The 13,379-nt window shown below is 39.4% G+C and overlaps 1 protein-coding gene across 1 annotated transcript in view; it reads left to right on the top strand.

The window, feature by feature from the left end:
• Window positions 1-576: 576 nt before the first annotated feature.
• Window positions 577-13,379, top strand: part of PCMTD1 (protein-L-isoaspartate (D-aspartate) O-methyltransferase domain containing 1) — a 71,357-nt gene continuing 58,554 nt past the window's right edge. The window contains exon 1 of the mRNA XM_021688567.1: window positions 577-839. The gene's annotated coding sequence lies outside the window, so the exon portion shown is untranslated. The remainder of the gene's footprint in view (window positions 840-13,379) is intronic.

Here is a 13,379-nt window from a genome sequence, read left to right as displayed (position 1 = left end):
GTTGAGTATTGAACGCATGTTAGTTACGGTAACAGGATCAACTCCCGAGCCAGGGCGAGAACGCAGGGAAATGCTAGGGCCCAGACGGCGGAAGCGTTAACACCGGGAGATGGGGAAACTTCTAGATGCTAAGCGGACACTTTACAGTGGCACAATCTTGTGAAAAACGGTTGTTGGCTCTTCAGATAAATTGGTGAGCACTTTCCACAAAAGTCTCTGTATAGTTACCCCGTGGGGAAGCACCCTCGAAGATGCTCCGACACCTAGACGGCCTGTTCCAAATCACCGCGGAACAGAACGGCCTCCTCGGGGTGAGACCTCCACCCTCAAATCCAGCTCCGCCACCGGTGACCGCCTCTCAGCAGCTATTCTGTCCCTCAGCGTCCTAAAGCGGGGAAGGGGGCGGGGAGGTTGAGGCCCTGTTCTCGCGGGATCTCTCCCAACAGGGTCCGTCCCCAGGTATCCTCAAGACCTCGCGTTGTTTGGGTGTGGGGGCGGAGCGATCCCTGTGTGGGGCGGAGCCGGATGGGGGCGTCCCCCAAGTCTTGTTGACTCCGGCGTCCTCCCAGAGCGGTCCTTGCGCCCGCTGTCCTCTGCGCATGCCCAGGTTCCCGACGACTCCCGAGGCCGCGACTGTCGGGCTTCCCCAGCCGCGGGTCCGGGCCCCGCCCTCCTCCAGGCTGTGGCGGCGGCGGTGGCGGCGGCGGCGGCGGCGGCGGCGGTGCTGGCGGCTGTGTTGTTCTGGCGGTGGGGGCGGAGGGCTGCTGTGTAGCCCGCCAAGTCCTAGTGCCTGACCGTGCGCGTCGCTGCGGCGGGCCGGACGGACAGCCTCGCCGCAGGTAACGCCGCTGCCTGTGGACTCGGGGTCGTGCGGGTTGGCGTGTCTCGCGTGCTGGGGTCAGGCTGGGGGGTTCGGGGAGGTCGGGAGCTGGGGAGTCGAGAGAGGCTGGGGATTTTGAAGAGGGCCGTGAGGTTGGGGGCCGGGGTCCGAAGGGTCGTAGGGGCTGGGAGTGGAGGGTGGTCGAGGGACTCTGGAGGCGCGAAGGTATGGGAGGTCGGGGCGGACGGTCCTTGGTCTCTGACTTGGGTTCGGGGACCAGGACTCCCCGACGCTGCGGTCCGAAGACACCCACGGGCCCCTTAGGGCCTTTTCAGTTCCACCCCGTGACTTTCTGTTGTTGTTTTGATTTTGAAGGAAGAGAATCCAGCCTACGTAGGCTCGGGGAAGCCTTGGGGGTTGAGGCTGGGAAGGGATTTACGAGGCTAGAGCAGGCGCTAACATTTTCTTACTGTTTTTTTTTTTTGTTTGAGCGTTTACTACTGTTTAAGTGTGGTACCACACTTAGGGCATTTCAAGTAGAGAGGACCCACGAGTAGAACCAGCGGGAGTAATTTTGCAAATCCAAGATTTTTCTTTTTTAACTTCCAGTACTGTGTTTTTGTATGTCTTCTTTTTTAAAACTGGGAAACTATGTTTTTAAAAATTACACAGTAGAAGAATTTGGATACGGAGGAGAAAGTATAGTTCTACCAATGGTTATTTTCTCCCAGTTTTTTTTTTTTAATTGCAAAAATACTACGTGCTCTTTAAGAAAAAAATTAAGCAGCTAAACAATGAAGACGTCTGCTCCTTACCCCCCGCCCTCCGTTTTTTCCTCTCTTACTACCCAGGGTAACTAGTCTACAAGTGTGGTATTTAGCCATTCACGATTTTTCTGTTCGTGTAAGTATGTTTTAAAAACAAAATTGGGATCATATATAGTATATACTTTTTATTGGCCAAGGATACTCACAGATATTCATCCATTTTATTACATACCTCATTCTTTTTAAAAGCTACATAAACTGTGTTTTTTTTATTGCTGAACATTGTCTCCAGTTTTTCTATAATCTTTTATTAAACAGCTTTTAAAAAGGGCTACAAGCTATTATTTTGAAACATAATTTGGCAAAACTTTCAGATTGTCTAAGGCCAGATGGGGATACTTAGGTATTAGGCAAGTTAAGTAATATGTTTACACAGAGCTTATGGTAGCTTACAGGAGGCTTGGATGACTTCATAAACAGCTTACTAAAATAGTTTATTTTTTGTTTTTTGGTAAGTGCATTTTTCAAGTTAAATTTAAGTTCTGTATGGTCAGTTGAAAACAAATTCAGTTCCTTAAACATGAACCTGCTCATGTCTGAAGATAAGGTAAAAGGTAGCCAGTGGCCTAAACCAAACCTCAAAACAGCCAGGAACTAAATATTTTGATAGTGGACCATAGGGAGTAAGCTGTAAGTAAAAGGATGATATTACACTGCTTACTATTAAGTAAGACAGAAAGCTAGGAAATCCCTATTACATTTTGTATGTTTGTGTGCAGAATAGCTGAAGGCTTTGTTGATCTGATCAGTGTCATATATTTATTAAAAATGTACTGTGTGTTCATCTTCTTTCTAGCTTCCAGGGAAAATGTAGAACTGAGTAAGATAATCACAAAGAGGTCTGGTTCTAAGCATATATATATATGTATGTGTGTATATATATATATATATATATATATATATATATGGCCTGAAATCTTAGGTCCAGTTGTGTAATTATTTGGGGAGCCATGTTTAAAAGTAACCACAGTATCTATGGCATTTTAGTTATAGTTGCTGGTAATAATATGCTTTTTCTTATTTATCTCTAACAACATAGGTGGCATTCTCCCCAATCTAAAGATTAATAAACAGAGGCTCTGAAAGATTAATTCAACTGCTCAAGATCTAATCACCTTTTTAGTGGTGGTGACTGCATTAGACTCAGGCTTAAGCTAAGAACCTGGGTTTTCTGCTCTGCCATGCTGCCTTTCATTAATGAAAACTACCTTATAAAATTGTTGATCTTAGGGTTTTTTCCCTCTTTTTTGGCTTGGAGATGTTCCTTACAAAATAGAGACTTGAATATAATCATGCACTGAAAAATAGTCTAAAGGATAAATAGTATGAAACTGTGGTATTGTTTTAGATGAGGTTTCTGTGCTGTATTATTAAAATATTCCTTGAGCTGGTGCCATTAACCAAGAAGAAGGGGGATTGTGTTAGTCACTCTATTTGATGCCATGGTAAATTTGGATATTATAGTAAACTGTAGCTCTTACAGGCACTTTTATTCCTTACAAACTTGGATGGATAATCTCATTTCATTTAACATTTTTATGAACCCAGTTGCACTCTAGGAAACTAATGTAATAAAAAGAATAAAAAGAGGGCCCTAAAAAGATTAAAGTGTGTTTATTTCATTTTTAGTATTTTGTAGTCTCTTAAAAATACATCATGACAATTTAATAAAGTAGAGTTCCTAATATGGTATATTAATCTGTTTTGGGTTCCCAGCATATGTGACAGTTGTGTATTTTAAAGAAATAGGGCAAATGCTGAAGTTAATAAAGTATGATCAGTTGTAATATGTATTTGAGAAGATATCTACATATAGGAAAATATTTGAGCTTTTATTTCTTGGCAATTGTTAAGGATAGTAATTGGATTCATATCTAAATGGCGTATCTGCTCTCGATTATCTTTTGGACAACTTAACATTGAATGTGGGTGGGTTTTATATTTGTGGGATACAAAAATGTTTCAGCACCAGAAAGAAGTCTTTAGAGTATGTTAAGATCTATTGACTTTTCAGCTGTTGAAGGGTGGGGAATCCAACACTGTGTGTGTGTATTTTCAAAAATTAATAAGAGATCTTATTGCTGATAGATAGAAATAGAAAGTTTATTTTGCAGTTTTGCCTGAAAGTCTCTTTTGGGGACCTATATTCATATGTAGCCAAAAATCAAGAAACTATGTAGGTCCTCTTAATGATAACAAAAGAAGCATTAGGTAGGATCCAGAGTTTAAAATCTAGTTAGGTTTTAAAAACTAGCTGTTTAAAACAACTACTGTGGAATTGCAGAGAGGACTGTTGTTCCCTGATGGTTCTGTTTCTAGGGAGAAACTAGTTAAGATGAAAGGAAAGCCAAAATAGAAGGGAGAAAACCTGAGAATTGGCTGTCTTAAGTAGAGGGAGAGGGGGTTTCCTCAAATAGTGGATAATCAGAGTCAAATGTGTGGATGGATGTCAAGGAAGATGAGGACTTATACACTTTGAACTTTGAGACACTGGAAAAATATCTAATTATAATTATATTGTGTTAGTTGTGTCCTGCTTGAGGTTGAGTCGGAATAATTAACACTTTTCAGTAACTTGCAGGCTCTTAAAAACCTATAATAATCACATCATCATAAGTCTGTTTATAATCTAAGTTATTATGAGCATCTGAAGAGCCATGGAATATAAAGTTCTAGCAAGGCCTGGTCTTCTCTAACTTGCACAAGCCAGCACCTCAGACTTCTACCTTGTTGTGGCTTTGTTCATTTTCTCATCTCGCTTATATACAACTGTTACTTTAGATTGAGTTCACACTTCTTTTTAGAGTTTTATTTTCTCCTTTCTAGTCCTATGCACACCCATAGTTTCCACTGTTCATTCCCTCCCCTGCTGAAGCTCCAGTTCTGCATCACCAGCCTTATTGTCTTTCCTGGCCTTCAGACTTGCCTTTTGTTGTTCTCCTTGATAAACTCTGTAAGTAACTGTCATTTTGTAATCTTGAATTAAACTGTTTCCTCCGCAATTTAATTCTTCCCTCATTTTCCTGTTAGTATATTAATGATCTTAACATTCTCTTAGTCATCTAGGCTTAAAATCAAAGGTCACCTTTGATTCGTCACTCTCCCCCTTCTCAGAAATTCTTTGTCATTTTATTGCATTATGGTTCAGGAATCAGGTTCTCCTGCTGCTTTTTCATTTTCCCAGCAACAAAATACTTTTAATCCCTTTGCCTCAATTGCCATTAATAAGACATTCCTAATCTCTGGGTTTTGCCATTCATCATGCATACTGCTATCAAATTAATTGTCCTAAAGATAGTCTTGATCATATTTTCTCTGCCTGACAGAAGCAAACAGAACAAAAAACCGTTTATTGAATGTTTCTTTTGTCAGCCTTTGTGCTGAATGCTTTGTTTTCATTTGGTCTTCAAAATAGTTTTATATTGTAGACACTATTTTCCCACTCTACAGATGAAAAAATTGAGACTTCATGACCCCAGAGGGTTTCTAGTAGGTAGAAGAGCTGGAATTTGAATCCCAAACACGTCTTCCAAGTCTGTGTTCTTGACCACCATGCCTCACTGAGGGCTCCTCATCAACTCTAGAATGAAGTCTTTTTCGTCAGTGTTGCCTTTCAGAACTCCATTATTTAGCCTCAGTGCTCTTTCTCAAATTTAATTCTTGTTTTATTCAAACTTGTGTTTACATTCTTTTTGGAACAGAAGGAATGTAAACTCTTGGTTTCTTATGCATCTCCACTTGGAATTTTCTCCCTTTCCTATCTCTGCCTTCTGAAGTCCTTTAAATAAAAGGCTAGCTTATACACAGTATTTCCCTAGAGCCCCTTCTTTTCCGTTTTCATAGTGGTAAGAGCTACTCTTATTTGTGCAGTTGCTTAACCTCTTGATGATAACTTTCTATTCTGAATTTGTTTTTGAGTGCTCTAACAGTAATTGAATTATAAAATGCCTGAAAGCAGAAACCATGTCTTATTGTTGTATCTCCGAATGGATGCTCAGGAAATAATACGTGAATGAATATGAAAATGATCACTAGTCAAGTGCTCCTTTAATGACATCTAAGTAGTATTTGATTTTAGTTGCTAGGTGAGACATACAGTAGTTCACTGAAGTTTTTAATTTGTGTGTGTATGTAACAAAACCAGGTTGTCTTGTTGTAGGCTATCAAATGAGTTCTTTATTTTCAGATTGATTACTAGGTAATTATGATAAGTTGTTTATTTTAAGAAATGCTGTTTTGTTTTTCTATATGCACGTGTCTGTGTTATTGATTCTACATTTTCAAATGAACTGCAATGTTATCATAATTCTTTGGCCTCGGTTTCTTCTATGCTTATATGGATATGAAAGAATAAAACTTTCCCTATACTGCAGTGTTATTTTCTGCCTTTTGGTGATATCAAGAATATCCAACTATGTGATTAGTGGAAATGCCCTCACACAAATTACACATAACTCTTTGCTTCCCAAAGAGTTCATGTGAAATTTCAGACAGTTGAATCCATCAAGGTTAATGGTTACCATGCAGAGTTTACAGTTTTATATTTCTCTTATGTCTGTCTTTGCATCCTATATTGTGTTACAGTTTAGCAGCTTAATAAGTAATTATTGCTTTATTAAATAAAAATAATGCTGTTAGAAATTAATAGGATATCTTGTTGATGGTATTGGGGCAGACATTTGGGGTTTCTTTTGGAATGCTAAAATGCTTGATTATGAAGGACTGAGGTTGATTCTCAAGGTAATTAATTTGTCAGTTTACCTGCTCTCAACTTTGAAGTATTAACAGCAGTCACAAATACTCTGAAGATAAAAGTTTTAAGCAAGTTTAAAATAATTTATTGATTTTAAAATTAGGTAATATAGTCACATGGTTCAAATTTTAAACATACAAAAAGTTTTATAAACTGGAAATGTCTCTTCCTCAGCCTCCTACTTTCCCCACTGGGAGGTATCCATTCATCTCTGGAATGATATAAAAGAAATTATTAGTTTATTGTATGCAAGTAAATATGAATAAATACTTTTTCTTTCTGCTTACATAAAGATGAGGTACATTGCACACAGTTTTTCCCTTGCATTTTTCACTTGATTTATCACTAATATTCCATGTTAGATGAAAAACTTCACTCTTCAAAAAAAATTTTTTTGCAGCCTCAAAGTATTTGCTGTATATAACTTACATACATAGATTGTATATATACTAATTTAACCGTATTTTCTATTGGTGGGCATTTAGATGGTTTTCAGTTTTTTACTGTTCTATCCATTGAAGCAACACTTTGAAGGAAGAGAAATAAAAAGTAGCAGCTCTTTCCCTATAGGGGAAAATAAAGCTTGAAAGCTGAAATGGATGTTTCATGGTGGATAATAAAATGGATATCTTTTCTGGCCTGGATGATTAATAGCTAAGTGAATGGAGAGAAGGCAGAAATGGAGAATCATGCAAAAATGCTTGCTAAAATTCATCCTTGACTGTTGAATTGGCAGACCAGTGATGGCAGTGCTGATGGGTAGCTCCCGTGACCAGTGGCTGATCTGGACAAAGGTCAGCCTTGGACATGTTTAGAAGTTTGATGCTGAGAAGTAATCCTTGATATCTGAAGACTGGTCCCTGGGACTTTGGCCTCTAACAATATATTTAATAAATCTGTTCAGGGAATGAACTAAATTCCCTCTATCTAGAAGGAAATATCATGGCCTCCAATGCAATATATTTTATGTGGTCATTAATTTTTTTATTGTATTATTGTATGTTCAAAGATAAGATTTGAATTACTAAAATGCATGAAATTAAAAGAAAATTTCCTTCTTCAGTAAGTCTCCCTCTCCACATCTGTTCCTCAGGGGTTGCTTGGGTAATAGTTTTTTAATAGTATAGTGTGAATCCTTTCAGACTTTTACATACAAACAGAAATAACATTCATGCCTTTTAAGAATGTCATTGGGAATCCTGTTGAGTAAGAATGATGGAAGTCAGAATTGAATGGAATAACAAGTGAATAATGTGATGAGAGGATACAAGGTAAATAGCGAATACCCTTTGATTCTCTCAGACCAAGGGTGCTATAAATACAGAGTATTGTTGTGTAAAGTGTAGCAGCTTTTGAGGTTTTGTAGCTGCTCTATCAGGTTACTCCTGACAAGTCATTTAAGGTTGTGCAACCTGTGCCTTTTTTTTTTTTTCTTAAGTAGTACCATATGGCTTACTGAATAGTCAAGTGTTTTCTTTGTCATTTTTCAGTCATTCTGTCCTAAATATGCGATTTGAGTATTTTTCTGATCAGCATGAAAAAATTAGTTTTTAGATGTTTGATATGTCATTTCCTTTTATGATGGTACTGTATATACTTTAGGTGGTACTTTGTATAGTTTAGATTTTTTTGAACAGTGGTTCATTTGTACCTGTGATTCTGTACACCTATGATTCACTTTTGGTTACTTAACATGCATGTTACTAGTCACTGTGGAAATGATAAGTAAAAGATTATTTGTTTTTGCTTTTTTTCCTTCATACAATAACAGTAGGAATTCACTATAGAAAAACTAGAAAATATGGATAAAAACGCAAAGGATTGTCAGGAATGTTACCACCCAGGGATGGTATATCCTGTAGTTAATTCTGAGAGACTTCTGTGTCTTGCTTCCCTGTATATCTATTAGTACTCTTTGTTGTGTAGAGCGTTATTAAAATCAAGTCCTTTTCCTAAATGTCTTAATTTTTTTTGACTAGTGTGTCTTTCCATTCATTTTTAGTGATGCACTGAAAACACTGACCTGCAGGGCAGTCTATTTTTAAAAGGATGCTGCTCCCTCTTGAGGCCAATCTAGAATCATACTACATTAAAGTTTGACAGTTTTGAATCTGCTGCAAATCTTGGCTATCATGTACAGGGTCTTACTCATGCTGAACTGAATTTTTGTAAGCACACAATGAATCCGCATAATTACTTTCCACATTTCTATAATTTTTTTTTTTTAAGATTTTATTTATTTGACAGAGAGACACAGTGAGAGAGAGAACACAAGCAGGGGGAGTGTGAGAGGGAGAAGCAGGCTTCCCGCCGAGCAGGGAGCCCGATGTGGGGCTTGATCCCAGGATCTTGGGATCATGACCTGAGCCAAAGGCAGACGCTTAATGACTGAGCCACTCAGGCGCCCCTACTTCCCACATTTCTAAAAGTAAGGTCAAGACTTAAGCACTACTGAGCCCTAAGCAGTTTTTAAGCTTCAGGTTTAATTTAGGCACAATTTTCCCAGTGGTGTAAAATGTTAGAAATACTGCATGTTTTTTGTAATAGTATATTCAAGGGTTATTAAGACTGGGCATATATTTTCTAAGAGAGAAATAATTACATGGCTTAATAATAGTGGTTTTATTTGTTACAGTGTTTCCAGTTGGTATTTCGAATTGAATTGCAGGGTCTTTGTAAGGTTTTTTTTACAGTCTATGGTGTAGTTATTATTGATTAGTTAGAGGACTTCGTGCTGTCTTAAGAATGTGACCACACGTTATATATAAAAGAAAATGAATTCCAAGTTCCGTCAAGGGATGAGAGCATATCTCTCTGCACTGATTATCCTTGTGATCTCTTCTTTCCTTTCCTGTATCTGGGGGGAGAAACAGGACTGGTGAGGATGGACTTGGGTTGCAGATTACACGTTTAAGTTGGATTTGTTTGATTCCCTACTCTGCTGGAGATAGAGGGCAACTAAAATTTGGGTAGTGTAGTAGACGAGTAGTAATGCCCCTTCCCCTGCAGAGATGTTCGTGTTTTAATCCCTGGAATCTGTGAATATGTTACCTAATAGGGCAAAGGGAAATTAAGGTTGCTGATCCCCTGACTTTAAGTTAGGAAGACTATTCTGGATTTTCCTGATAGGCCTAGTGTAATCAGAGGGTTCCTTAAAAGTGGAAGAAAGAGACAGAGTGAGGAGGACTCAGCCTGATGTTGTGGTTTTTCAAGAAGGAGGAAAGGATCATGAGTCAAAGAAGTAGATGGACACTAGACAGTTGAAAAAAAAAAAAAAAAAGAAAAGAAAATGCAAGAGAACAAACCCTGTAAAAGCCTCGGAAGGAATGCAGCCCTGCTGACACCTTCATCTTAGCCCAGTGAGACCTGTGTCAGACCTCTGACCTCTAGAGCTGTAATATAGTAAACTTGTGTGGATTTAAGCTATTAGTGTTTGTGGTGATTTGTTGTTATGGCAGTGATAGAAAACTAATATAGGTAAGTATATTGAGACCATTTGATCCCTTAGGGAAATGATTGCTAAGCAATCCCTTCCCACCCCCCACAAAATACTAAGATGACGTTTATAAAACTTATAAAACTAGCACTACTGGGTTTAAATGATGATGGCCTTGAACCCCTGCCAGGTGGGATTTCTTCTCATTTTTGCAGCTTCCTGGAGGCACCTCTGAATTTTTGGAGCTGCTTCCTTTCTTTAATGATAAAAGGGTTATACTGGGCATGTGAATCAGAATGGTATACAGGATGCTATTGAAGTTGGGAGAACCACAGGTATGAAGACCAAATTGAAGTTAGTTACAGTAATCTAGCTAACATTGATAAAGATAGTGACAGAATAGGATTTTCACTAAAGAGGAATATGAGTAATTGAATATAGTAGCTGGTTTGAGAGGTGGGCTATATAGAAGGTTTTGGGTTTGGACATAATTTGAAGTGATGGCAGGAACCCCTTCCCCTGTGAAATTAATCTAGAAACTTATTAAATGCACTGGGAAATCTGTGCTAAAGAGAAGGATGATTTTGAATCAGCAGAGCAGGGGAAAGGAGAAATACATACCTGCCCTAAAATCCCTGAGGCAATTATGTTGGAGAAAGGCAGGGACAAAATTAACAGCCATGACATTGCTTTTCTGGCAGATAAGAAGCTGGGATCCTTGTCAGTTTGCTACATGAGTTTTTCCAGTTGGGAGGCAAGAATCTTGTACTTGAAGAAGGTGTACATATGCTTTGTTCTTAGTAGGAAAGTGCATTCACTGTGCATTCCCTGTAAATACACATGAATGAATTTCTGCCCTAGGCTCACCAGCTGTAAAACATATTTGGAGAAATTATAGTAAGGTAGTGGGATAAGAGAAGTTACTAAAGTTACTGTTTTTGAAAATATTTTTGTTCTTCCAAAATACATATACCTTCCAACCCATCACACTTGAAAATAAAACAAATACCCTATAGCAACATAAGGCTGTTGGGGCACCTGGGTGGCTCAGTTGGTTAAGCATCTGCCTTCAGTTTGGGTGCTGGGATTGAGCCCCGAAATGGACTCCCTGCTCAGCGAGGAGCTGCTTCTCTCCCGCTCCCCCTGCTTGTGCACATGTTCGCTCTCTCTGTGTGTCAAATAAAATCTTTTTTTTTTTTTAAGGTTTTATTTATTTATTTGACAGAGACACAGCGAGAGAGGGAACACAAGCAGGGGGTAGTGGGAGAGGGAGAAGCAGGCTCTCTACTGAGCAGGGAGCCCGATGTGGGGCTCGATCCCAGGACCCTGGGATCATGACCTGAGCCGAAGGCAGACGCTTAATGACTGAGCCACCCAGGCACCCTTCTCTGTGTCAAATAAAATCTTAAAAAAAAGAAAAAAAAGGAAACATAAGGCTGTCTTTCTGGCAATTACCTCTCTTCTTTGGGCTCCAGTGTATTGCATTTGTAGTCCAAGCCAAGTAGGCGCGGCTTACTTAGTGTCATTTATTACTGATTTCTTCAAAATTGTTTTCTGCTAAATGAGTGATACAATAAATTTGTTGAATTTTTTAGTGCCTACTTATATCATTAGTTTTCCTTCTATGTTTCTCCAACTCTGGGACTGCTTTTTTCCAAGACGTATTTTTTGATGCTCTTTTCTTTGATTTTGAAAAGCCACTAACAAGAAAAAGTAACCTTTACCATTGCTTATTCCTGGCATTTGTGTCAAGAATTTGGCTTTGCTGTTAACCTGCTCCTTTATTCCTTTGTGGGTTTCTATTTTTAGTTTGCCTACCATGCATACATGAAATTTAATGAGTTTTTCAGTGGTTTTATTTTGTCCTTGTCCAGGTGTGCTAATAATCATTGAAGTTTATAGAGGGGAAACAGAGGCACCAGAAAGATCATGTGCTTCACTTAACAAGCTCATGTTTAAGCTGACTCCCAGTAGATGAGGCCACTAAGCCATCCTCCTGTCTAAGTTTGACAGTGAGGGATTTCCTGAGCAGGAATTTAAGATGGCAGAATGGGCAGCTGCTGCTCTCAGTACTCTTAGTCACTTGGCTAGCTAACGTTCCTCTGTGAGGATGGACAGCTCTCATAGCACAGAAAAGCCGGTGACAACATTTTGCCATGAAACTAAGATAAAACACACTCAAATACTTAGAAGTTAAAAAAAAAAACAAAAAAAAACAAGGGGCGCCTGGGTGGCTCAGTCGTTAGGCGTCTGCCTTCGGCTCAGGGCATGATCTCAGGGTTCTGGGATCGAGCCCCGCGTTGGGCTACCTGCTCCGCGGGAAGTCTGCTTCTCCCTCTCCCACTCCCCCTGCTTGTGTTCCCTCTCTCGCTGTGTCTCTCTCTGTCAAATAAATAAATAAAATCTTTAAAAAACCCCAAAAAACAAAAAAACAAGAGTGTTTTCAGGACATAGCAGTTTAAGTCAAATCCAAGGGATTGTGGCTGTTTTGGCTGGCAGCATATCAGGATCTATTGTATTCACAGTTCATTTTATTGCATGTCTTCTTGTTCTTCATTCCATCACTGACCTGAGTGTCATCTTAATGGTTTTCAGCACTGTATCAGTCTAGTTCAAACAGGAAGGAGAAACCACACAGGGTAATATGAACAGGGAAAGTATTAATGTAAAGAAATGTTACAATAACAGGATTGGGTAGTAAGTAAAGAGAGTTCTAAAGAATATGGAAATAGGGTGCCTGGGTGGCTCAGTCTGTTAAGCAGTCTTGATTTTGGCTCAGTTCATGATGTCAGGATTGTGAGATCGAGCTCTGAGTTTGGCTCTACACTCAGCGTGGAGTATCCTTGAGATAATCTCTCTCCTCGCCACCCCCCCCCACTCTCCCTCTTTCAAAATAAAATCTTTAAAAAAAATAAAGAATATGGAAAGAGATATAAGGATTAGCCTCTACCCCTAAGGACCAAGATTAAGCACCTAAGGAAGAGCCCCACCCAGGGTTGAGATCTGGACCTTGTGGAGAGGATGTTTGGCTCACTGGATGGCAAGGAAGTTGCTATGGTGCCTCCTTAATGGAATTGCCAGAAATCTGCTTTCTGGTACCAGGGAAAGATGTTCACAGAGAGGTGTTTGACCAAAGACTGTCTTCTGCAAACCATCCAAGGGAGGGCGCTGGGGGAGGCTGCTGGCTGTTATGCACTGTAGGAGTCTATTGGTGGAGAACCCTTAAGGACTGCAGGAGCCTGCCAAGCAGTGCAGCAGACCCAGAAGCAAAGCCCTTTTCTCATGCAATGTCTCTCTGGTACCATCTGCTCATGCTGTGGCTGAATATTACCCATCAGTAGGAATTGATACAGGACGTAGAATTTTTTTTCTATTTTTAATTGACTAAATTTGACATATGACACAGTAGAAGTTTAATGTGTACGATGTGTTAACTTTGATACGTTCATATCTTATAATGCCTTTGTAGCAATATTATATTACATAATTATAGTACAATATTGTCTATTTATTATATTGTGCATTAGATCTCTATGATTTACT

Source organism: Neomonachus schauinslandi, chromosome 4 (assembly GCF_002201575.2).
Source record: "Neomonachus schauinslandi chromosome 4, ASM220157v2, whole genome shotgun sequence".
In the NCBI taxonomy this organism is placed as follows: Eukaryota; Metazoa; Chordata; class Mammalia; order Carnivora; family Phocidae; genus Neomonachus; species Neomonachus schauinslandi.
This window is presented reverse-complemented; position numbering and strand designations above follow the sequence as displayed.